Below are 25,105 nucleotides of genomic sequence, written 5' to 3'. Positions count from 1 at the left end.
ATTTAGGAGGAAAAATTGCATGATTAAAAGATACGACGGAATAATGTGACAGTAAAGATTACATGTATTTTGATGAAATTTATTATTGATGCATTTAATATTTTAGGAAGAATTATATATATAATATATATTTCTATATTTCCTATTGATTTTCCTATTTAATAAATTCATGGAAACGATCCTTCAAACTCGACTAAATTAAAAAAAAGCACACACACGAACCCTGGGAAAGTTGAAAATTAATTTTCAAAAATTCTCGAAAAATATTATTTTCTACAAGAAAAATCATTACTCGACGCATCATCTGTTCGTTCGTTCGCAGAGAATCACCCTGTCATTTACTCTGTACATACACACACTTTAGAACATCGTGAAAGTGAGCAAAGATACGCAGGGCGAAACACGGCGTTTCTCGAGGGCAAATATCGTGTGATATCGCATGAACATCGTGATACAAGAGCCAAGAGTTCGCCTTCTTCTCCGGCAACGTCGCGGTATAAACGCTCGTATTACCTTTTCCTAACATCCGTTATGCCATCTCCGGCGCATATAAAAAGGAAGGCAACTGACTGGTTAAATGCGATTCTGTTACGATGCGCGTTTGTCTTTAAACCGCGTTTATACGGTGTTTTTACGACACGAAAGAAAAGCAGCGACGTTGGTCGCTCGCCTAGAAATTTCACGACGTTCATTTCGATGCAGCGAATCCAAAGCTTTTCATCTCATGCTCCAGGAAAATTCTTCAGTCGTATTTTGTCGTTGGTTCACCTCTGTTTCCTCCAAATCGCGTAATCGTTTCTTCGTTTGGATTACAATGAAGGTAACAACGTGTAATAATAATATTATTTTCTGTGTCTGGTTTACAAAATCCTTGGCTTGCAATTTTATCGTAACTTTTCGCTTCTCCCATTCGCTCAAATCTCTTATTTTCACTGTCACATTCTCTGCTTCTTAACTACTTTCTTCCTATCTTATTAATATTACCTTGTACTGTTGCTACACTTATTCGAATTCCTTGTACACGTGTTACATCCATTCATATATACAGGGTGGACCACTTAACTTTATCACCTAGAATATCTCGCTCGTCTTTGACGATGATATAATTTGACATGATTAGTCTTTTTCGTAGGTGAACGCGCAGAAAACATGCGGAGGTTGTATACTGTATTGTATACTATATTGTATAATGTATAGAATAAAATTCTTTTTAATACGTATGTCTTTTTGTACATGTAAGTGTGTGTGTGTTTGTGGTATGAAAATTCGTCGTTTAACAGTTTCACTCCAATAAAAGTGAAATTTCTTACGCTATCTCTTCGAACCATCATTATTATAAGATCAAAACATACTCAGCGCTCATCGAATCAAATCCGTTTTTCTTTAACTATACTTGAACCAGTCCTCTGCCCATTCAGTCCATTCTCGTTCACTCACGTTTTGTATCGCGTGTTCACGTAGTTGACTGTCGATGGGAGACATTCGCTTGTTTCGATTTCGCGGTAACGAGCTAGCTCGATTATTCTGCCAAGCTGTTCGGCTGTGGAGCAGAAAAAGCAGGATGGGCGAGGGATTGAAAAGGGGGCGTTTAGCGGGTGGAGCCGCTTGGTTTGTGCACGGGAGGAGCTGCATAATTCGATATTAGCTCTCATTGTTAGCGGATCCGATAGACACGCATAGGGAGGTTTCGAAGACGACTCCTAGTTGAGGAGCATGATTGAGTCAAAGGAGAAGCTGTAAATGCGTATACAGGGTTGCTGTTCCCTGTCTGGAGTCAAATGCACATGTAACATATACTTCAGCGTGCTGTAGAATCTTCAATTATCGAAATTTTACACATTTATGGGAAACTGAAAAATGTAAAAATGCACAAATGTGCGTAGTACGCCAGTACATGAAAAACATCCAAAACACAGTAATCATTATAATACATAACAAACGAAACAAATTTCTGGCCAGATTCTAACTTTTCAATTATTGTCATAAAAATATAAATTTACACAAGTATTGCAATCGAGAAATTCGTTTGTGGATGCCGTAAGGTAAGAAAGATTGAAAATCGCCGAGCTAATCCATCACACCGTATCAAAATCATCGACGCTCTAATCCTAAGAACATACACGTTTGGCTTCCTCCCTCTAAACATTTCTCCTAACGAAGTTATCAGAACTACCACGTATGCGCGTGAACCACGTGGCTACGAAATATCCTATACACAGGAAGGAAGGAAGGAAGGAAGGAAGGAAGGAAGGAAGGGAGGGAGGGAGGGATGGAGGAGGCGAGGAAAGGAAGGGGGTCCTCTCGAGGTGGGAATGACATTTGTATGCATTGCGGCCAGTATTACACTACAGTCAACTCGATCCAGCATCTTCTCTCGAGTCCTCACCTCGGTTCCTTGCGAGTTACTCTGTGATTACTGTTTTCCTATGCCACGGCATGGAGGTCGTCGCCATTCTCGAAAGACGCGGAGAATACGAGGCTGACCTAACGCGAATGACAATCGACCAGGCTGTACCTGGGATCGAGCGACGTCGCTCGAGATATTGCTTCTTCCCTCTCTCGAGCATGATCGGACTCGAATTGCGAGTCATGGGAATATGCACTTCGTTCTGTATGAAGATTGAAGCGTCTTCGGGATGAGGACGGTTCAATCGTCCTACGGGGGCGAGCTTGTTTAGATATAGAGATTGATAGCGGAGAATTTGCAGCGAGTTTTTGGAACAGTTTCTTGGCGGGTTTGTTTTTGTGAAAAAGAATATTTTTGGTTTAGAGTTGTTTAAAAAATAAGAATCACACAGTTATAGTGCTCTTGATGGATTTGTCGAGGCAAGAAATAGATCTAATTGAGGGTTGTTTAAGAATTACAGTTGCTTGGAGAGAGAGTTGTAGCGTTTTTGATAGATCCTTTGACGGATCAAATATTTTTAACGGAGGATTGTTTAAAAAATCAGGATTATTTGGACGTGGAGTTGTAGCGTTTTCGATGAGTTTGCTGGGAAGAAGAATATTTTTCAGTTTGCAGTTGTTAAAAAATTAGTGTTACGTGGATGTAGAGTTGTAGGATTTTTGGAATTAGTACTATTGCTAGAATTCAGAGCCTCGATGAACTTAGTATAGAATTCGTTCACTAAAATGTTTTCTGTTATATTAGGAAGTAAAATTCGATGTTTCTAACTTCATATCGCGTACGTATTATTTAATTTATTTACACTTTTATTTCCCTTACGGTAACGATACACAAAATATTGAATTACGATAATAAAAAAAGTACAATTATAATCGTATAATCGTTGCAGTTATAAAAATAGTCGTATGCCAACTATTTCGGGAATATTCTCAGCCTGTGTGTATTAATTTCCAAAATGAACATTTTTCCTACGTGTCTCCCGCGAAAAAACTTTCTCCCATATTTTTCACTCGTTTTATCGCGCAGAACCGCTTTTTACCAAACACTCTACGTAAATGGGGGAATTGCACGGGCCTTAATTAGCACACACGCGAGCACAGTATAAGCGCGAGTGAACACGCGGCGAACAAAGGAAAACTGATCGGTGGAAAGTCGTGTGAAGAGACTTGTACTTCTCTTTTCTCTCTTATCGCTATTATTACCCTTACTATATACCCTTTCACCGCAGTAGTATCCAATCGAAAAAAACCAGTCACGTTAGTTACTATACGTGTCAATTATTTTTCAACTGTCGTTTAAAAAGCACGTGAATTTTGATTCTAATAATTAACGAAGCAATTCAAGAAAGAAATAGAGGATTACTTTGATGAAAGATAATCATATGCTGTCACCGAGCGAACAAATCTCTGTGAATGACTACTCGTGGCTAGTCAAACATTAGAGTATAAAGTACATTCAAATACTAATGAAACATCAATTAAATAAAAAGATATATATTCCTGTGACCATTAACTGGGCACACCATTGAACTGGTCCTGAAAATATAGCCTTCTGTAATATTAGTATCTTTCCTTCAACACCTTTTTTCAAGATATGATATTTCCATTGATCTAAATTCAAAAGTGATACAGGTACGTACGTATCAAATGTATAAAATTCATTTGTCGTGCAGTTTTGTATATTTCAAACGTTTCGTTCAATGCTATCTGAAACAACGAACGACTTCGATCCGCAAAAAAGATTAAAACGGAATGAAAAAGTCATCGAGAAAGATTATCAATATACCATCTATACGCAGAACGAACAACAGATATTACATCTGAAACCCATTTGAAATATATAATCGACAGTAACACGTAGCTTGACAGCATCTGAACACAGGGAAAACATCCAGCTACAAAAAGTTCTACGGTGGAGACGAAAAATTATCGAGAAAATTCTCGATGAAGCGTCACGTTCAGCGAAGCATCACCGTCACGATATAATCCTCGAGGGTAAGAATCTCTGGCTGGAAGATTCGAGATTTGAACGCGTTACAAGGACGGCGACATCGACGAGGATATCTTCTCTTAACTCTCGATCTATCGTGGATGCGCGTTACGTAACAACGAAAGTTTACGTAAGCGTCAGCCGGGGCACGATTCCTCTCAATAAACCGACTCATCCGTCTTTCGCGTTTCTAGCGACTTGTAAATCGGTCTTAACAGTCGACTGGCCGGCTTTTCCCAGAGGTTTTCGGAGAAATTGCGACGATGCTCGGTAATCAGGTGAGGCAGAGATGGGAATTGCTCGCAAGTCGTGCCGTTTCCACTGAATGCGTCCACCATGGACAGATGTTTCCCTATCTAGGCGAGGAACCAACTTTTATTTCCAATTATTCATGTTTGCTTCGACGTTCCAGATGGAAAAGAAATTTCTGACCCTTTCGTATACATGTAGATGTATATATTAGGATATCTCAAAAATTTCTTTTGTTTTCTAACATTTTTTCTTTTATATTATTTTATTGAATTATGTATGATCCATTTTCTTCTACTCGAACAACATTGTTCTATTTACCCATAAAACGAAAGAGACTTTTAGGACAACCTAATGTATATATATATTTCTTCTTTTAGCATGTTTAATTTTTAACAGCAAAGAATTATCTATGTACGTGTTCGATACTTCCAATTTTGTAAGAATAAAGATTAACAGAAAGGTATCTGACACCTGTTTTTTCTTTTGTATCTAATATAAAAAATCTATCTGAAAATCCATACTTTTATATTTAGCATTAATATCGTTCAAGGCATTAACACATGCACTATTTTCAAATTATACACAATTTTAATTAGAAGAACGAATCTACAGATGATAAATCTGCTTAATAATATTTCATGATTTATATAGAACACCCTGTATAGAAGACGAGAAAGTGAATGATACACGTAACGTTGAAGTAGAACGAGATAAATCTTTGTCGCACTGTAACCAAAAGTACAGCGGTTCTTGTTCTTAAGATGAGCTCGAACGCAGAATAGAAATCAGTGATTTCACACACATAAAGACTTATACACAATCAGAGTCTTCCGTGTTTTGAAAAAGAAATATAGTTTATATAATAGTGATACATTTATATAGAGAGAAGAAAAGATTTCCTCCAGATATTAATCATTGAGAGTCGAGAAGAGGAAAAAGACATGTTCAATTACGTGCAATTAGCCGTGTAGACTAGGAGACTACACTTAGAAGAATAATAAACTACAATCAAAATAATATACTTTTACGCAGAAATATAAATGTAAATGTAGCTATATATACATATACATATATAGCGCTGTACTGTACACGTTAGGATAAATAAGTAAATAAGATCAATAAGAAAGAGCTAAGCAATGTACAAACTATAGTAATACTAATATAATATAATAATCGAGATGTATAACGCAAGGAATTAGAAATGAGGACCCAACAACCTTCTTGTAATAGGCTATGGGCGTAAAATATAAATAAAATTTATTATTATTATTATCATCAGAGCGATAGAGTTGTAAGGTTTAAGCAAGAAGAAGAAATCGCAACGAAAAGAAAGTATTAAAGAAATCGTTGGAATTCTCTCCGACAACAGCAACACGAGAAAAAAGAAAAACGCAATTCAACAATATAAATTAACCGAAAGAAATTACAGGAATGAAACACGCGGTGTTAACTTTCCGAACTAATTAATTTTCCGGGATTAAAACCTTCGTGCTTACAAAAGAACGAAAAGGGAAAAACGTACCTCTGTGACGTTATTCTAACGATAATTTTTATCAAACAAGGATCATATATCCTCGTTAAAACCGCAAGGAAAAGATCGCAAATCACTTTTCAACTTGAAAAAACCTCCATTTTCGAAAATTCTGAAAACGAATTATTTAATATCGCTAAGCCAGATTTACGCGTTCGATGCTTCAGACTCACGTTTCCACTCCACAGCGGAAAAAAAAGAACAAAAAAGAATAAAAAGTAAAAAAATGTAAAAAGATCTACAAACAGTTGTGCCCCCCATGCGCACATGTTCTCTGTCCACTTGTACTTTGTTGACACTTTTTATTTTTATCGACGGCAGGCCAGTGAGTCGAATCGTCCGATTTCTAGGCTTGTCGCGCGCGCCTGCACATTGTTTAACGCTATTGTTTGTTTCGATATCGTATTTCGTGGCACGCCTGCACGCGAAAAGCTGACATACCGTCGAAGCGTAATTCGCGAAAAAACATTACAGAACAGTCCCGGCCAAATATCGGCAGAGCGAGAGCTCTTTGTGTGTGCCGTGTCGACGCGAGAAAAATATGATTAGCGGCCGGCGCAGACCAATGCACGCCGGGACAAGTGGCGATCGAAGATACGATATAATAATTCCACGGATCTAGTCAAGTCTGCAAATCCGGTCGAATATATTTTTCTCGCGGCGATTTTTTAAAAGCTTGGGACGGTTTTTTATTTATTTCGTACGAGGGTCGTTGATCGCGAATGATATTGTAATATTTGCTTCTTGGGAGTTTTAATGTTGATTTTCGTTAGATAGTTTTTTAGTTTCATTTATGGCAGCGTTTTAATTTCGGGATTAAACATCGTATTGTATTGCATTGTATCTATTTCAACTCGATGGCCTAAAAATTCGACTTGGTCTTACACAGTAATTTTAGGATTAATTATAGAAATATTTAATTTTCATATTGTAAAGATTCCTTTGAAAAATCTCCATTTTAATATTGCAGCAGATTTTTGTTGATTATTATTTAATACGTGGGATAAAGCTGTGATTTGTATGAGGTTTGTATGAGTTTAAAACACAGCAAAATTGTTTATTTTGAAATTGAGTTTATAAATATTAAGTTACGTGTAGAGGTACCTTATTTACATATTCACAAGCATCATGACGTATATATTTCTTTAGTCGCTACAAACTATAACAGAGTCGTGTAAAGTAAATGTATTACTTGACCGTAAGTTACAGTCAAGCTACAACAGAACTCACGCAAGAACCTAATCTTCCAAGTTTACCTTGCTTCAACACATCAATCATTAATTCATCGTTTACTAATTTTCCTCAAAACAACGGAAACGCTGTTACTATCACAACTAAACGTGAAATTCTAAAGGAAAAAGCGTGGCGTGAAAGCACGTGCTCTTAATTACAAGCTCTTAATTACAAGCAAACTCATTCCTTCTTAATTCATTGTTTATAATTATATCACCACTATGGCGAGTTGCTTGCGATTTTTAGTTGGAATTATCGATTATGATTTGAATTTTTTAAACTATCTTCTATAGACAAGGAACTAATATTCAAGTAAATACGGTATGCAGTATAATTTATAAACAAATTTTTTCTATAAGAGGAATATATCGCATTATTACGTTAATGTATAATATAATCTAAGACACAAATGATGTTTAAGAAACACAACCATTGACGATTTTTTTCGTGAGAAACCACGTAATAATATAAATTGAAATTGCTAGATAATAAAGGTGTTTTTGGAACTGATAATAGAAGCTAAATAATCTAATTTAAACTATCGTTCGTCATCTGCTGCTATTGAAAGATAGCGAACCAAAGTATCAAAAGTAAAATCCCTGCGTATATAAAAGAGAAAGCAGAAAAGAGAAGAGACAAGACGTTACGAGAATCGAAACTGTGCTAAGCAAAAATAAATAAAAAGAAAACACGGTCAGGCGATATCCGAATCGAATTTTTTACTCATCGTTGCGACGACACGTGTACGCGTTTCTCGTTTAACGATTTCGGCTCGCTTCCTGCAACGATTAACCACCGTGCGTGACTTTTATTAAACAACAATTTTTACTCGTCCGATCCGTTTATAAACCATAAAACGAATACGCATAACTCACGCAACGTTCTTCGCTTTTTGTCCATGCAACAATAACCACAACCACGAACCCACACAGACGTATATCGATCAAAGCTGTGTAACTTTTAAACGCAAAACTGATTATTCGTTTGTCACTTTTATTACCATTTGATAAGCAATTTTAAAGTTAGTGCGGAACAGTCCACGTGCGAGTATAAATTTCAAAGCTTCGATATCAAACGTACACTTTGCGATTTTTCCAAAGATTCGACGTTCGTAATCGAATCGAATTTGCTTACATTTGGTTGTCTAGCGTGTTGCAATCCCTGACAAACTCTATCTATTATACTTCATCAACATAAATTTAATTTCTCGTTTTACATATATGTACACTTGTCTGTCGAGCCAAGTCCTTATCTACTTTGAATTGTTCGACTCGATCAAGCTTTGTCAGAGAAGCCGAACCTACTATACAATAATTCAATCTCAGCATTGGAATAGAAATATTTGTCGAGAAATGCACAGGCAAGATGAGGATGACACTTGATATGTAGAATTTATAGTACTACAAAAACTAACTGGACTTTGAATAAGGATATACCAAGAAGAATATACCAAACTGATATCACTGTATTTCTTAATAATTTATTTTGAACCGAAAGCATCAAGTTTTACAGCAATTACGTACCCTAAACACTAAGTAGATATGGGCCTCGAATAAGACTAAACATACCAAAGCAAATATACCGAAAAATCCATTTAACTATTAAACTAATATTAAATATATTTTTAATGATTGATAATTTTAAACCATTACATTAAATCTTAGGGGACACTGTGTACATGGATCAATAATAATAAATTACGCGATGCATATCGACGAGAAAGGGAGCCGTTTCTCTACTTACGGAACAAGTACAAAGCCGGGATATATTTCCAATGGTTGCTTTTGTCACCGCGTTGGTCTTTCATCGCAACCCCCTTCGTCGAGTCGCCCCTTCCCTCATGCGGAGACTTTTATGCGCTTTTGTTCCGATGAACCATTAATTTCGTCACCAGCTGATGTAAAATAACGATAATACAATGGCCAGGGTACACCGATTTTCGAACCGTTGCTTCGCGGTTTTTTCTCGCTCACACCATCTCACAGCTTCCGGTGCAGCTCTGTTTTCCTTTGATTTTAATTGATTCCGAATGCACGGCTCGGCGGCACGCGTGCTTTCAACGTTTTTTTTCGAGTGCCGTGGAATCCCGTTTGCACATCGGGATGGATAAGTGGATGGGAACAAAATGGGAATTTTATTCGTCAATTAAAGCACAGTGTATTTGTGTTTCGCGCGAGCTTTGTGTTAAGGAATCTGTGTTGAATTGTAATACTGTGGTATTACAATTATATGCAACTACGTACGACGCGAGGTATCGTCAAGCTCCTCGTAAATGTGCGCTATCGAAACCAAAATTAAAAGATTTCAATACTATGGAGAAAAATATGTCTGGTATATAGAAACGTAGAATTCTATGATTGAATTGGATTAATTTCATACCATTGCGAACGTAGTGTAATTACCCAGAACTGAGGTGATGTTGTCTGAGCATGTTATCATCGAAAATCAAGTTTTGGACAATTATTACAGATTGTTACAAATTACGCTGAAGAATCTATGAAATATGATAAAACAGATATAGTGTATAAATGACAAGTAACGCAGACACAAGAAGAAATTAATTAATAGAAATACAGAATAAACAGTTTGGATTTATTGGCGTTGGAAAAATCCTGAATAAATTTGGATAAAATCCTTTTTTTTGGAACTTGAAATATTCTAAAATTAATAACACTTATGTAAATATAATATTCCGAACTTTTACATTTAAATATTTATCGTCTCGTAACTTTTTTCTCGCATTCTTTACGCAGAAGAATCCATAGGGTGCGTGGTAAAAGGATCGTAAAGAAGAAAAAAAGGTGAATGAAGCATGAAAGAGATGTGAACCGTGACAATCACTGAGAGATATCGAAAAGGCGAGCGTATTTTCCCCGGAAAATTGATAAATCTTTGTAATCCTACGATTTTGCTTTTTATCTTTTTATACTCTTCTACGTTATAACAGAAATTCGCAATAAAAAATTTGATAAACCATTTGCGTAGAAACGTTCAGAAAGTGATAGCCGTTTACGTATAGAAGTCATATCGAGCGATGTGATCTGCTTATAGAGATCATCTACCTTTATTCATATATTGACATAAATCATATCATATTTCGTATTTAAATGACCAATACCGTTAAAGTTTCGTTTGTTTAAAACGTCTGAGCCGATTCCGTGTTGAACGCACTTCGTTTCCACCGTCTGAAGCATTGTCGTTGTTTTCTATCTTGTCAAGTTTAAAATAATATTTGTCATTATCGAATATGTACGTTCAGGATCTTTTAGGCATCGTGTATAAGGTATTATAAAAGATACATAGAATATATAAGAAGCTTGCTAATTCGTCTGGTAATGCCACTGAAAGACCGAAATTCGTTCTGACTCGACCATCAACCTACATCGCGGGTGTACGTTAAATGGAAGATGAGATTTCTGAAGATCTATAATTTTCTTTCTGTTTGGAATTTTGAGTGGCCGTCCGTTTATGGCTCGGACGGGCCCTATCCCTTCTTTAGGAAATTCCGAATTAGATGTCCTCCCCGAGCTGTGAACCTAATGACTCTTTAAATTCTGCAAACATTCGCCCAATGGTCGAAGTCCATCCAACACAAGTCCATCGTCGAATTACAGTATCTTACGGTAATGAGCCTAGTGAATCATTCGTAAGACGGCTGATGCGAGTATTCAATACAGGAAAAGAAATTGCGTTTGATCGTAAACGTTTCGGTCACTCGTCTCTCATTACAGAACACCTCGAGAAACGTATCTGTAATTTCATTGCAAATGATCGACGCACCAAAGGAGCTAGATTATCGTCGTTTTTGCAAGATTAAAGAGTTCTTGGATGGATAACATTTTGCAAGGAACGGCGAGTTAAAGAACGACGTGGAACGATGGCTATGCGAACCTGCAGCGGAAATATATTAACAATATGTTATAACACGACGAAGCTATACAAAACCTCGTCTGGAATATTATTTTTTGGAAGACAGTCGTGTGATTCTACAGGTGAATTTTATAAATCACAAGCAACCTGATTGTTACTTTGTCCTTTGTAAAATTATAGATATCGTTCGTATAGGTTGTCCGAAAAGTTTCTTTCGTTTTATGAGGAAATAATAGACGCACAATGTTTTTTGTTTTATATTATTTTGTCGAATTACGATCCATTTTCTTCTGTTGAGATAAACACCGTGACGTTTCACAGACTTGGTTTCACATTTGTATGAAGGTGTATTGTTGTAGGAAACATGTTTGTGAAAGAAAGACACTTTCCGGACAACCTAATACAACGGTAGTCTATTATAATCTGAAAAATGTCACCGATCAATTTACTAATATTGTTCTACTTTATGACTTCATTTCGTTACTTAATGAAATCCTACGTTTACAATATACAACTTATGGTTCTACCCTGTCTGCAATAACTAACTGAATCGTCGTAATCAAAAGTTCCAAATGCAACGTAATCGTAATATGCAATTGGACGGAGTAAGAAATACGAAAGGAAGATGCGACAGACCCGAATGCTTTTTCCTTTTTCCTTCTTTTTTCTTTGTCTGCAGAAAAGGTCTAGGAATGATCGCGGATGGCGAGCGGAGCAGACACGCGTGCTTTGAGTCACGAGACAAAATAACGTTCTAGCTGGATCTTCTTTTCGTCGCAACATATTGAAATATCGACGGTCGTGTGCAGGAAGGTGCGCAAAATCTTCGAGACTCGTGAAGATTCCTCCACAGGAATCACATAAACTCGCATGAATTTTGAACGCTTATTTATTATGTATATTTTCGACGTACCAGCGGGGAACATGCATTTTGAGATTGAATGGTTTCTGGAAGTATCTGAAGATATTTCGTGGCTGAATTTGTCTCGATGAATCGCCGATGCGGCGGTAGAATGTCAAAGTTCAAATAACGAAGCGAGAATCTATCGAACAGTACTCAGCATAATGATCCATGCCCTTCATTTCATCAGTCCTCCGAAGTAAGAACAAGATTGGATTCTTCCAGAGAAGATTAGCGAACGATCCATCCTTGCTTCGAATCTAATGAAGACCTTTCAGAAACATCACGAAGCTATATTGAACACGCTGAACAGCAACCTGCCATAGTAATGAAAAAGTGGAACGGCAGCGCAACTCGTCGACCAATCCATTTACCATATAAATTCTTTGTAATTGAAGGCTAATTGAAACATCAGATAATTTACAATAAATAACACTAACACAACAGCTTTGGTTCCACGATCCTTTAAACCAGCACTTTCCACAGTTACAACATGTCTACTCGAATCCTCTCCAAATAAACCGCCAATCACCCCATCTTGCACAACAGCGTTCGCCATAATTTCCATTTCAAAGCAGGAAATCGGTCTCCTCTTCCAGATATCGTAACCCAGAGACAAGTGTCGTGGCACGCTTCGCGTAACAGGTAAACGTTGAATTATTGATTCGTCGGTTCGACACCAGTCCATAGGATCCGAGTGTGTGTGTGTGTGTGTGTGTGTGTGCACGCGCGCCAGGTCGCAAAATGCACGCACGTATCCCTGACACTGATCACCCACGGCTATGGTATACCCCCAAATATACAGATACACACACGCACATAGGCACATGCAGGCGAATAGATAGCGAAACGGAGAGGAAATCTAGAGAGGAAGAAGGGAATATGTGTGTACACAGGATGGAACCGAATGTAGCCGCAATGGTTGCGATGTGTATTCTCATTTCCAGCGCGTTCCGGCATTCTGCTTGCACAGGAGTGCATTAATGCATGCAAAGGATTCCATTGAGCCTGACTGCAGTCCAATTTCGCGGCGCTCTTTATCCACCGGCCGCACTTGTTGACCGCTTTATTATCGGAATAGAGACGCGTCGCCCGGAATTTATGAAAGTAGCTCACGGTAACCGCGAAATTCACCGTTTCACCACCGCCGATTCTACCTTGTTTTTTCTCCCCGCCGTGTATTACTAACAGCCAGGGCTCCTTTTTTCGTCGAGGATATTTTATCCCGGCCGACCGATTCTTTTAATTGCTCGCGTGGTTTTGCCGCGCGACCGATCGACGAAATTGGTCGAACGCGAGAAAAGCGTAGAAGAGCGGCAGGATTGTGGATAAATTTGAAGATAATAAAAAGGATCTTCCTGATGATAAATTTTAGAACGATCATGCATTAGATGAATGTGTTGCGAGTGAATAAGAGACTTAACCAGGGAAGAATTTTGAATTTATGCGAGCTAATGCAAAAGCCGGGCATGTTACTTTAAGTGAGTGCATACCTAAAACAGTGTTTCCACTTCACGTTTCTCCAATTTTCGAAGATGAATGTCCTGGAAGAAGAAAGCAGTTATCCTATAATGGAGCTGAATTTTTGTTCATTAAAATCATGCTCCGTAATTGGCTAGTGGCGTGTGAAAAAGCTGAGCAAGCTGGTGATACAAAGCGACGTAACGTTAAGTAGAAAATTTCCTTGCAAATGGAGACGTTATAAATACAGGATGCTTTATAATGCACAAGGATATACCGAAGAAATATCACTACGATATTGCCATCGGAAATTTGTATTGCATTTTCTTTTAGGATCTAATTAAATAAATTGAGATTTAACGTAATAATTTTTCATCAACTGGGAAAAAACATCCTTGCAAATATAGATTGGAAGGGACATATATGGGTTTCGATTTATTTGTCAAAAAAGATATCGTAGAATCGTGCAATTAACTATCGAGGATTGAGCGAAGTTTAATTATAAAATGTATTATTCAGAATCGTGGAAAAATCAACATTTATTCGCAACTGCACCATTAATTTTAGTTGCAACAACTTGCGCGTCCGAAATCCCATAAATTCCGGATCACGCATCATTTTCCACTTCCAGTTAAATATTTGTTAGGAGGGAACGGTTCATTTATCGCCGACCTGGCCGCGTTTTAAAAGGATAAATCGCACCTTCTTTGCATTATATGGCGTTTAAACTCCATTTGCTGGTGACCTCGTCATGCAAAATAAATTATGTTTCTTTGGTAGGAAATAAATATGTACTTTGTGACTTATATACGTGACTTTCTATGCGAATTAATATTTATACAATTGTCTAATTATTTTGTTGCAGCATCGATATTTCAATATTCAAATTGTATTAAATTTGTAATTTAATCAAGATATAAATTAAATTTTAGACCGATAATTATCCAAGTCTTGAGAATATATTGTCTGGAAATTATTTTATCCAGAATCGTTTTCTAAAAAACGTATAAAATATATTTTATATATCTATCACGTTTGTTCTGAGAAGTTCTATATTAAAAATTAATATTACAATTCAATTTTGATTAGTTTTATCATTCGAGTATAAGTGATTATTGATGTAAAAGAATTTAGGTTCCATATCGGAAAATGATTAATGTCTGGAAATGTACGCGAAATTTTCTATATGAAAAGGTTCAGGTTGGTGTTGAGCTTGTCACATATACCCAACATGATTTAAGAACATGTTTGCTACCGTGGCTACGTTGATCGTTAATCGTGTTAGTTCTCAGTTAATTACAGAGTTAGTTAAGAATCACTTGCCAGCGTGCTAGTTACATAGCTTTACCATGGTTCGGTTGACGTCGTAGCACGGAACAGGAGTCAGAAAGTTTCAACTTCCAAGCCAATCTCGCTATGTTCCATAACATAACAATTTTCTTGTCTTTTCATCGATTTCGTGCAATTTGAAATAAATATAATACAGCATATATAATTACAGCAATTTGTTAAGCTATTTTTAGCAAATTGAATAGTTTAATACTTTTATATCTGTGAAACAAATTAGCAAATTCGATATTTGACAAATAGATTGCGCAAGTTTATGCATTATCGTGACATTTAAGACTAAAATTCTACAAAATGCGTACAATATATAAAAATACATACACAGCGGAAGATTTATTATGAAATTTAATAAATGGTACAAATTTCTATGTAGAATCTATTTCTTCAGTAATGCTCATAAATATAAATTAAATTTACCAAACCTCAATATCGAAGTGAGTCAGCATCGAGGAACAAGTATGGCAGCCGACAAACTTCATAAAAGCAAGTATGAAACTAAAGGCAATATGCCTGAAAGAGTAAATCCGAATGCAATATCAGTAGTTCCAAAGAAGTCAAAGAACCAAAGAAACCACAAACTAACGAAAATAATACGATATACCCTAATACTAAGATATATCGTAATATTAGGTATATTTAAACATAAGTATACTGTGATGTAGAAACATATCATAGTTTACGATATATAATATATAGTTAATAATATATACAATAAATTATGGTAATTCAAAGTACAAATATATTATGATATAACAATTTCACATTTAGTATACAAAAACTACATTGGAAACACAGCGATATAGATACAGGTAACACGTTAAAAAGCAAACTAAAATTCTACTAAATGTGCACTTAGGTGAGCACAGATCGTATTAAGTTGTAAGCCTAACTACAATAAGTAATATATTAGGTTGTCCGAAAAGTGTCTTTCTTTTACAGACACGTCTTTTACAACGATGCATCTTTATACGAACATCAAACCTAATCTGACGAACATTGTGATCTTTATGTTGATAGAACAAAATGGATCATAATTATTCGATAAAATAATATAAAACGAAAAATGTTGTGCATCCATTATTTCCTTATAAAACGGAAGAAACTTTTCGGACGACCTAATACATACACATCGAGCCGGCTCTTAAATCTACTAAATATTTCACATAAATTATTTGTAAGAAAAGATTTGTAAAAATGCGAGAAAAACGTTTCCATCGCTCGTTTAAGGGCGTAAGTTGGATGTGTGACAGTTGCAGCGCGCAATATTCGCGTGAAGCTGGCAATAATAGTTGAAGCCGTAAATACGTGGAGCGAAACGGGTATCCGATGGAAACGACGCATAGTGTCAAGCGTGAAAGAAGCAGAAACGCAACCGCTTCTTGCGAGACTGTTACAACGAACGTCGTGCTAGCCGGACGACAGAGCATGTCGACGAACTGACAAGCTTTTTTGCCGCCAGTCACCCAATGAAATTTTCGCGCGAAGAAAGAAGCTTTTCGAGCGAAGCTATTCCTTGAGCAGGTGCCAATTCGCCGGTCTTTTGGTCGTGCAAAAGTATCAGAAATATTAAAACCAAAGACAATCGACTAATCGTTACATCGCTCTCAATTCTTATCCTTGATCGAAATGAAAATACGTTTAATGTGTTTCTGACAAGTATCTTTATGCAGAGCTTACGAGTTAGAATTCAACCTGTATGAAGATTATTGACACGTGACACGCTCTTATGTTATTTGTTAGTTGAGAAGAAAATTATAGGAATTATAGGAACGTTTTCGTTGTTACATAATTTTCTCGAGAAAAGGTTTCGTAAAGAAAAATACCGTATAATTTAAGATCTTTTTGTCGAATATAAATACGTTCATCGTTCGTTTAATTAACAACTTACTCAATACGTGATACTGAAGCGCGAAAGAGTTAACGCGGAGCGTGGATTATTTCAGTTTTCAAATTTATGCCAAAACTATCTAAAATCAATCCCAGATAGAAACATTCTACAAGATTTCCATTCTCTCTGAACGACGATTCTTTACAAGAATAACGCGCCGTTTACGAGTGGTACTAAAAATTGAATCACCGAGGAACACAATGGAAAATAAACGCGGCCAAAGATTCGTGTGCGAGATTCTGTGCTTTGTTCGATCGATAATCGGATTGAATCGGGTCACAATAGCAGGTAAGGTCTCGGAAACGATCGGCTGGCACACCTAGCGAACATTCTAAAGTCATCCTACGCTTGTACATCACCTTTCTAAAGCGTGGCTCGCATGCTAACACGAGTGGCGAGGAACGAGAGTGAAAACGAGGTGAGAACCTTGAGAGAGGCAGAGAACCAGATAACGAAAATCGATGGACGAAGGCGTCGAAAATGTGATTGTCATGATTAACACGTGCTACACGAGGAGTATGAGGTAACCGTTGTAAATGCGCTTTCACGATCGCTACCGATACAATACAGCGATTGCGCGGTGCGACGATGTTCCTGATATGATGCACGTCCAAACGATTTATCACTAGCAGTGAGTTTCATTTGACTTTATATTTTACCGATTGTTATTTATGAAATAAATGACAGTCTCTATTGATTCGTACAGGACTGTCTATAGCGCTTTTACTATGAACTTCTATTAAACAATCAAATGCTTTTGACAGTTGGATATTAAAGAGGAACGAAGAGAAACGTTCAAAATTTGTTAATAAGCCGCAGGGTTCCTTTTTCAAGCCAGATAATTTTGTATTCCATGTTTTCGCGAAGAGCAATAAATTTCGAATCCTGGACTGGAACGTTCATCTTGATCCGATTTACTCACTGAATATGTATAGTTATAATCTTATTATTATTTATTGCGGTTTTGCAAAATTTATTCGATGGAATATTTTTCAAGATGCTAATTCCATGAATTTACGTCCCCTTCAAATGTTTCTAAACGTTCGTCGTAAATCTTCTAAACGTCATATTAATGCGATTCGTTGCAATGATATTTCAGAGAGTTTCGTATAATACGTACAGTATATTTATAAGAATCTTTTATCGTTTAGTAAAATAATTCCAGATAATAAATTTTTTAATTTAAATATCAAAAATTAAAAAATTTAAAATAAATATTTAAATATTTATTTACACCTTATAAATTAGTAATTATTTATTCATTTATTATTTATATATATATACATATTCTACTAAAATTTCTAATTCAAAAAATGTTTAAAATTATAAAATTTATTTTTTAATTTATTTATATAAAAAAATAATATCTTAGCAATATTATTATATATATTTTATTATAAGATATTTAATCAATTTCACAACCATTAACTTAAATAATTCCAGAGAAATCTAATGGCTGGACTGGGGATGCAATAAATAAAATGAAAGAAGCGCAACCTAGACAGAAATTTATCGTAGCTACTAGATATCAGAATACGTACTATACTTTGTATTTATTTAAATATTTTCGTATATTATGCGCGTTTCGTGCGTTTTGGCAGCCATAGATTTCTTCTTTTCACGGTCTACTAATGATCGTAGGAATTGCAGCAATCGTAAAGAGAAACGAGGAAGAATCACGCGAATGATTGGTTCACGCGAGGCGAAAACGCTCGCCGATGATAATTTCAAGATGTCGCGTTGGATCTATTAATGATGGTTATTAGTGAGCTACGTGCACCGCTGCGGAAAATATAATAGTTAAACACAGTGTAATCTCGTAATGGACGCCGGCTTTAATCAACATTACTTAACTCGTCACGAAATTACCCTCGGTCGACGCTCCGAAGCTGAATCGAGTAAAGTACTGTTGCTAACGCGTTGCCAAGAATTGCGAGGCAATTTTATTTATTTTAAACAACGAACATATTTTTCAATTTCGTTGTTTTGTCTGTGATTTTTAACGTGAGTCGTATCATCGCTTGAGACTGCAACTCGATGAACCACGTTGGCGGACTTTTTTGTTAATTTTGAAAATTGTTTTAGTGGAAAGTTTTAGAAATTATAATAGCAGATCGTTAAATCGTAATCCATCGTAAATGTAGTGAAGATATTGAGAAATAAATAGCGCTCTCCGATAGTGGAGAATGAGTTGTAAGTAGAATCAGAATGTTCGAAGTCAGACTCGTGATGCTATTACTTCCAATTGATATGCTGTTTGAGGAATAGCTTGGGAATGACTTATGTCGTATAGCTAATAAAAATTCTTCGATAGAAATTAATTCCATGAATAAAGTTAAAGAGCTTGCAATTCTAAAAATACAGTAACCGATTAAACGAAATTATTATTGCCGATAAAGACATAATTCTTCCATAGGAATAAACTTGACAAACAACGTTTCCAAACGATGTAACAGCTTAAGATACCGCAGCTATACACGTCGATAATATAGTACACCAAAAAGGGATGAAAGTTTCGTGCAACCATTTGCGGAAGACGCGTTCATCAGCCCCATAATTAGATATTACGTCAAACGGTGGGTGGGCTGAAAGTTATCAGGGGGAAAAAAATGACGGGATGCGGAAGATCCGTTGCAAGAGGCGGACGAAGGCTTTGTACGATCCACCGGCGAGATAACCTGTCGCTGTCAATGTAAATCAGCCACTCCGTTTCTTTTATTTTCGCCAGACTCCGCTGTTGTATCCTCTCCTTTTTTCCAATCTCTCATTTTTTATTGTTTCGTTTAAACTCTGCTTTATTGATTTCTACGTCAAACGATTTATTCGCCCTTATTCGTTCAACTACTTGGCTTTCTATTTCTGCGCGCTTAGACTCTCGGTTCTTTCCCGTGAAAATCATAAACAAAGTGCGAGCAGTAATAATTGTGCAAGAAACTCTCATTTCCCAATAATCGTCTTTTATTTGATATTTTGTACGTTTTTATAGTCTAGGATTGTTCTTCTCGTGTATGGAATATATTTTCGTTGGTAGATTGAGATCTTTCACTGTGCGAAGTGGAATCTATAATACTATAAAGAGGTGAGAATTAAGATCGAGTAATTTGACGATGAGTTTTACGAAATAACAATTAAAATATCTTCTAATACGTTTTTTTATTAGCCCTTTAGCATGGAATATCTTGAGACACGTAAGAATTTTTGTTCGTATAAGCGTTATCAATTGTTTTGATGAATTTTCTGTTTGTTGGTTTATCAAAAGGACATAGAAAAATATATAATTATACATGTTGCTTAGAATTGAAACAATACATGTTTAAATAGTTAATCCATATGCTAAGAAAATATAAAGATGTATGAACAAAATATTTATAACTTTATTCTTGATACGTAAGAAGAGAAGAGACAAGTGAAAATGGGTCGTATGTGGTCAGACGCGGATCCTGTAAACGCGACAAAAATTGTGATAGATATATCGAGCGCTTTTGCATGTAAATGGAAAGGATCCTTATATATTTACTCATCTGTGTCTCGTTTAATTAAGAGAACAAATTATTTCCTCTTTCAATATGGAACAATAAATATTATTACTCATTACATATGATTATTCGTTCTGAATAAGAAAGACAATTCAATTTTCACTTTATTTATTGATTTACTAAAAAAGTAGAACAACTTAATGAGAGGAAACTCGATAAAAAATATAATTTAATAAACACAACGAAATTAATATACGCATAAAGTTTGTTCCATTTTAATTCATTCAATTCCAGGATTCTAACAAATAAAGTTTTCAGCCTTCGATTTAATAGTGTTTTCTATTGAAAAAAAGTATTACTTTTATTTCGGAGCAAAAAGGAAATAAAAAAGAATGGCTAGTATAACGAAGCTGACAATTGTTTTTACTTGGCCAGCTCCGATCGACGTAGCAGGGTAATTTTAGTTTCGACGTTTCTTCCCTCTGTTCGTCATTCCAGAAAATTAACCGTGTCCGATTCGTGAAATTTTTACGCGCGAGCAGGTACAATGAACGACCGCGAAAGCGTTTGATTAAAAACTGCTAAAATTTCATTCTATCCATTTGTTTTCGGCCTGTAATATAATAGAACCTCGGCTCATTCTCGAATATAGTTGCCGGTGTATTAAAAGTGTTTCCAGTCCATGTGAGTAAACGCCTACGTACGTTTCGAAACTTTTATCTTTGAAATAGTGTAATTCAGGGAGTTAATGAAAACGATGTCTCATTCATAATTAAAAATTTTGCCCAATTCTGTGTACCTCATATAGTTTCTTTCATCTCTTAAACTGAATATTTGTTGAAAAATAATTATTATATATTTTCGAGGCTATTTCCGCGACTTCATTATAATTGTGCCGACTCTTGGAAAAACGAAGATTGAAAATCGTGGACTTTGAACGAGAAAATACTTTTTGCAGCAATTATTACTATCATAAAATACTTTAGAAATTGCGCTATATAATCAATAAGAGACGTAATTATCGTATTATGTATCTCCTAAATTAATATAATTCATTAAAATTCATAGACTTAATCTACTTTAATCTAATTTTAATTTGAATTTTAATTAAATTAATTTTTCCTATATACGCTATAGCTTGTTCTTTCAAGTAGAAAGATACAGAAAACTGAGGCAGATTTCTAAAATCATTGATTTTCCAAAACATCAAACAGATTTCAAAGTGTTTTGTCATATTTGAGGGAATCGATCGATTAATTGTGTTCGGGAAAATATGTAGATTTGCATAAAAATCCACAATCCAGCGATCACGCTATCCAGATAAACGACTTTTCGCGAAAGTTCGGCCAGGCAAGTAGCTTTGACGATCGAGCAGCTATTGTAAGGGGAAAAATTAGTTTCGCATCTCCATTTTACGATTGAAACTCGCGTCGCCTAAACTTCTCGCGCAGCGTTTCTTTTTTTTCCTAGAGAACGTTTCCTCGTGACAGGTGTGACGGTTGGCCAGTGCGAAAATTCGACGCGTAAAGTCGCGATTCAATCGCGCGCGATAAACCCGGCGAGAAAGCTGACTCGTCTGAAAAGGAATCTAAGTTGGAGCAAGTTCGAATAACCAAAAAGTTTGTCAGAAATGTTATAAATCGTACGAAAACATTTAGGAAACTTCAAATTTGAATAATTTTTCCATGGAAGAAAAGGTTAGATCGAGCAATTTCACGCTACTTTATTTTAATTCCAATTAACGATCATCGTGTTATGTTTGTTCTCTCGACTATTATCGGCACGATTATAAAAATAAAAATTGTAGCAACACGTTCGGTATAATGATAGAATGTTTTGCAATACGAGGAGAATGTGATATGATATTGTCTTTCATCGTTAGTGTAAATAAGTTGCTCGTTTTCAGCTGCATATTTAAAATTCCGAGATAGCGGATGTTCAAGGTATTTCAATGTTGGCGAAAACTTTAACCCACGACTTTTCCATGCCTGTCCTCCGCATAATTGGTGAAAATAACGCGGAAGAAAAAAATATAGCAGGATCATAGAAGATGAGCAGCGAAGCTTCGTGTCTGGAGCAGACCGTTGCGGAACATCAGTTAATTATTTGATGCCGGGAAAAGATTGACGTTTTCTGGCGATAAATTCCTGTTCCTCCCTTTTTGAAAGGGATACCCTGCCGACGAAAATTGCTAAGTGAAACATTCGTCGCGTGTGTGTTCCAGCAGTTGAAAGCAAATACAACAAAATGCTACTGCCATGATCGCCTAAAGTAATTATGATCTTTTAATCGTTTTTAAATCACAAATAACATTATTTATCGATTCTATTAGAAAAAATTATAATTCTGTTACACATACGGAGATCTTTGATCTTCGTAGTATCAAATTTTTATAATCGTATGGAAATACTACTAAATCATATTTGTCTCCAAGTAATTACTATGCTATAGTAAATAATTTATTTGCACCTAATTAATCACGTACTATTAAATATCCGATACAATGGTGCGCTGACACTTTTTGTAGCCACTGTACCACTAGAGCGAGCAACCACCCTCCTTCACCCTTTTTCCCCTTTCCTTTTTCTCGTAACTGACTCTCCTCTCTCACGGTGAATTTTCATGCGGTGCTGCGATATTAAAGTGCCGTTTCCCTGGGATATTTGCGCGTCGCGAAACGCAGGAAATAACTGCGCGACGCTTTTTCTTCAGCGTGTCTTTTTGCTCGGTTTCACGGATCGACCGGGACAAAAAGAAGACACGCGTCAGGGGTTCGAAACAAAACAGCTACTTCTGAGCACCGAGACCATCGTTTTATACCGATGTTTTACGAAACACGTTAGCGCGATAGTTGAGTGATTCTTCTTCTATCGCGCTTCATTTTACACGAAATAATACGACAGGCACGTGCGTAAATAGACACGCGTAAAGAAACGTCATTTCGAAGGGTAATCGAGCGAGACCTCGTTGTAAAAAATTCTACGAGACTACAGATGGCTATGGAAATTTATGAGAGTTTTGAACGCAATGAGTGTTGTGCTTAGAAGAAATGATGATTCTTCTGTGGTGAACGAAGCTTGGGCATGAGGATGATTTGCATGTACGTGACTCGAGTTGACAATCGACGTTTGTTTGGTTGGAGATAACGTATTTGCGGCCGACGATATCATATTGTGATATTTATTCTTTCCTCTTGTGGAATTTATCGTAGGATTCTATATTCCAATAGGTCTCAGCGATGCCAGAAAAATTATAGCGATCCAATGATCTTGCTGGAAGATATTTTGAAGAATCTGCAGCGTGTGGTGAACCTTACCAAGGTTAAAATTATAATTCATACTGAGAACAGTCGTAGATTTTCTACTTTTTACTATATTGTGTACATCTTAAACGAAAATTATCTTTCATCATAGAACTTGCAAGCAAAGAGCGCCAAATTACAACTTCTCATTACAAACACATTATAAGTCTTTATTCAAATTAGATTGAAAACATTTCATTTTAGAAATTTCCTTTGACGTGTGTTAAATCTGTCGGAAGATTTAATTTAATAAATGGGAAACGTTCCATGAGAACGATAGAAAACAGCGTATTATGCATCGATTCGTGAATCGCGAGAATGGCCAGAAATCACAGGAAACCTTCGAACAGCTTTGTATTACACTTAATTTACGGTTTGGTTTGGAGGCTGGGGGAGACAGTTTGGGAATCTGACGTTAATGAATTCCAAATTTCGACCTATTAATAGCAACGTTCCGATAGTAGCGATTCGGGGTCGTGTTAAACGATCACGCGAGCTACGAGAGCGTTGTATCGCGAATAACGCAGCCAGGCACGTTCCGTGGTTTTCGCTCATTATGCGCCACGAGTTATTACAATATTTTCATTCTTCGTGGTTGCGCTTTATTACGTTGCGCGGAATTAATCGCGGTATTTAAAGGGCAGTGTTCCAGCCTACTTAGGGGTTGCGAGCGGAAAGAAACGAGTTCGTCCGTGTGTGTCTACGTAGTTGTGTTCGCGAGTTCATCATTCCAAAGTTTTTCTCTTATTTTCTCTTTCTTTTTCTTTTATACAGTTTGAATGACTCGATCGAACTTTAGGATTTTTTAGATTTATTTTCTGCACGGTGCAAGTGCAAAGTGCCAATTGCTCAGTTTATCAGTCGAACGTTCTTCTCTCTTCTTCTTTATCGTTTCTCTTCTCTCTGTGGTTTGGATTGAACGAATTTTAGAATTTGTTAAAGTCACTTCTTATAGAAATCGTTAACTGCTGGAAAATTTATCGTTCGAAAGTTCCTCTTTCACCTTCATTTACATAGAATCTAATAAATTTTTCAATTTAATCTCGTTCGAGCAGGAAATCCCAAAATTAGGCTGCAAATATTTGAAAATTCGAAGAAACTCGAAGAAGTTAATTGGAAGTTGCGAAAGTATGGGAATTTAGGTAGCATAGGTTTATTATACTTCGATGGTGGTTTTCGACGAAGTAGATTAAACGTTTGATGTGGCAATCATAGTTCGGATGTTCTTGCTGCAGAGGATTCAAGGGAATGAAGAAAGCTAATCGAGGAAGTTTGGTAATTTAGAAACCTTTTCGGTTATCTTGATACACTTGAAAGTAGAAGGGGACGCAGCCACAGTCCACAAAGATTGTAAGGTAGATGTTATGTGTACTATAAATGGGTTCAGAATCTTCGTAATCGACCAGAAAACGTATCGTTTCCCTATTTTACATTTTGCAACATTTTTGC

At 36.3% G+C, this 25,105-nt stretch overlaps 2 protein-coding genes across 5 annotated transcripts in view; one reads left to right on the top strand and one right to left on the bottom strand.

The window, feature by feature from the left end:
• Window positions 1–25,105, bottom strand: part of LOC100648099 (tudor domain-containing protein 1) — a 318,253-nt gene that overhangs the window by 72,345 nt on the left and 220,803 nt on the right. The window contains exon 1 of one of the 4 annotated variants that reach the window (XM_048408424.1): window positions 13,677–13,726. The exons of the other annotated variants lie outside the window; for them this stretch is intronic. The gene's annotated coding sequence lies outside the window, so the exon portion shown is untranslated. Of the gene's footprint in view, window positions 1–13,676; window positions 13,727–25,105 lie in introns of those variants that run through there. 4 annotated transcript variants of the gene reach the window in all.
• LOC100642644 overlaps window positions 1–25,105 on the top strand; it is a 116,511-nt gene that overhangs the window by 58,563 nt on the left and 32,843 nt on the right. The window lies entirely within an intron of this gene.

This window comes from Bombus terrestris, chromosome 9 (assembly GCF_910591885.1).
Source record: "Bombus terrestris chromosome 9, iyBomTerr1.2, whole genome shotgun sequence".
Classification (NCBI taxonomy): Eukaryota; Metazoa; Arthropoda; class Insecta; order Hymenoptera; family Apidae; genus Bombus; species Bombus terrestris.
This window is presented reverse-complemented; position numbering and strand designations above follow the sequence as displayed.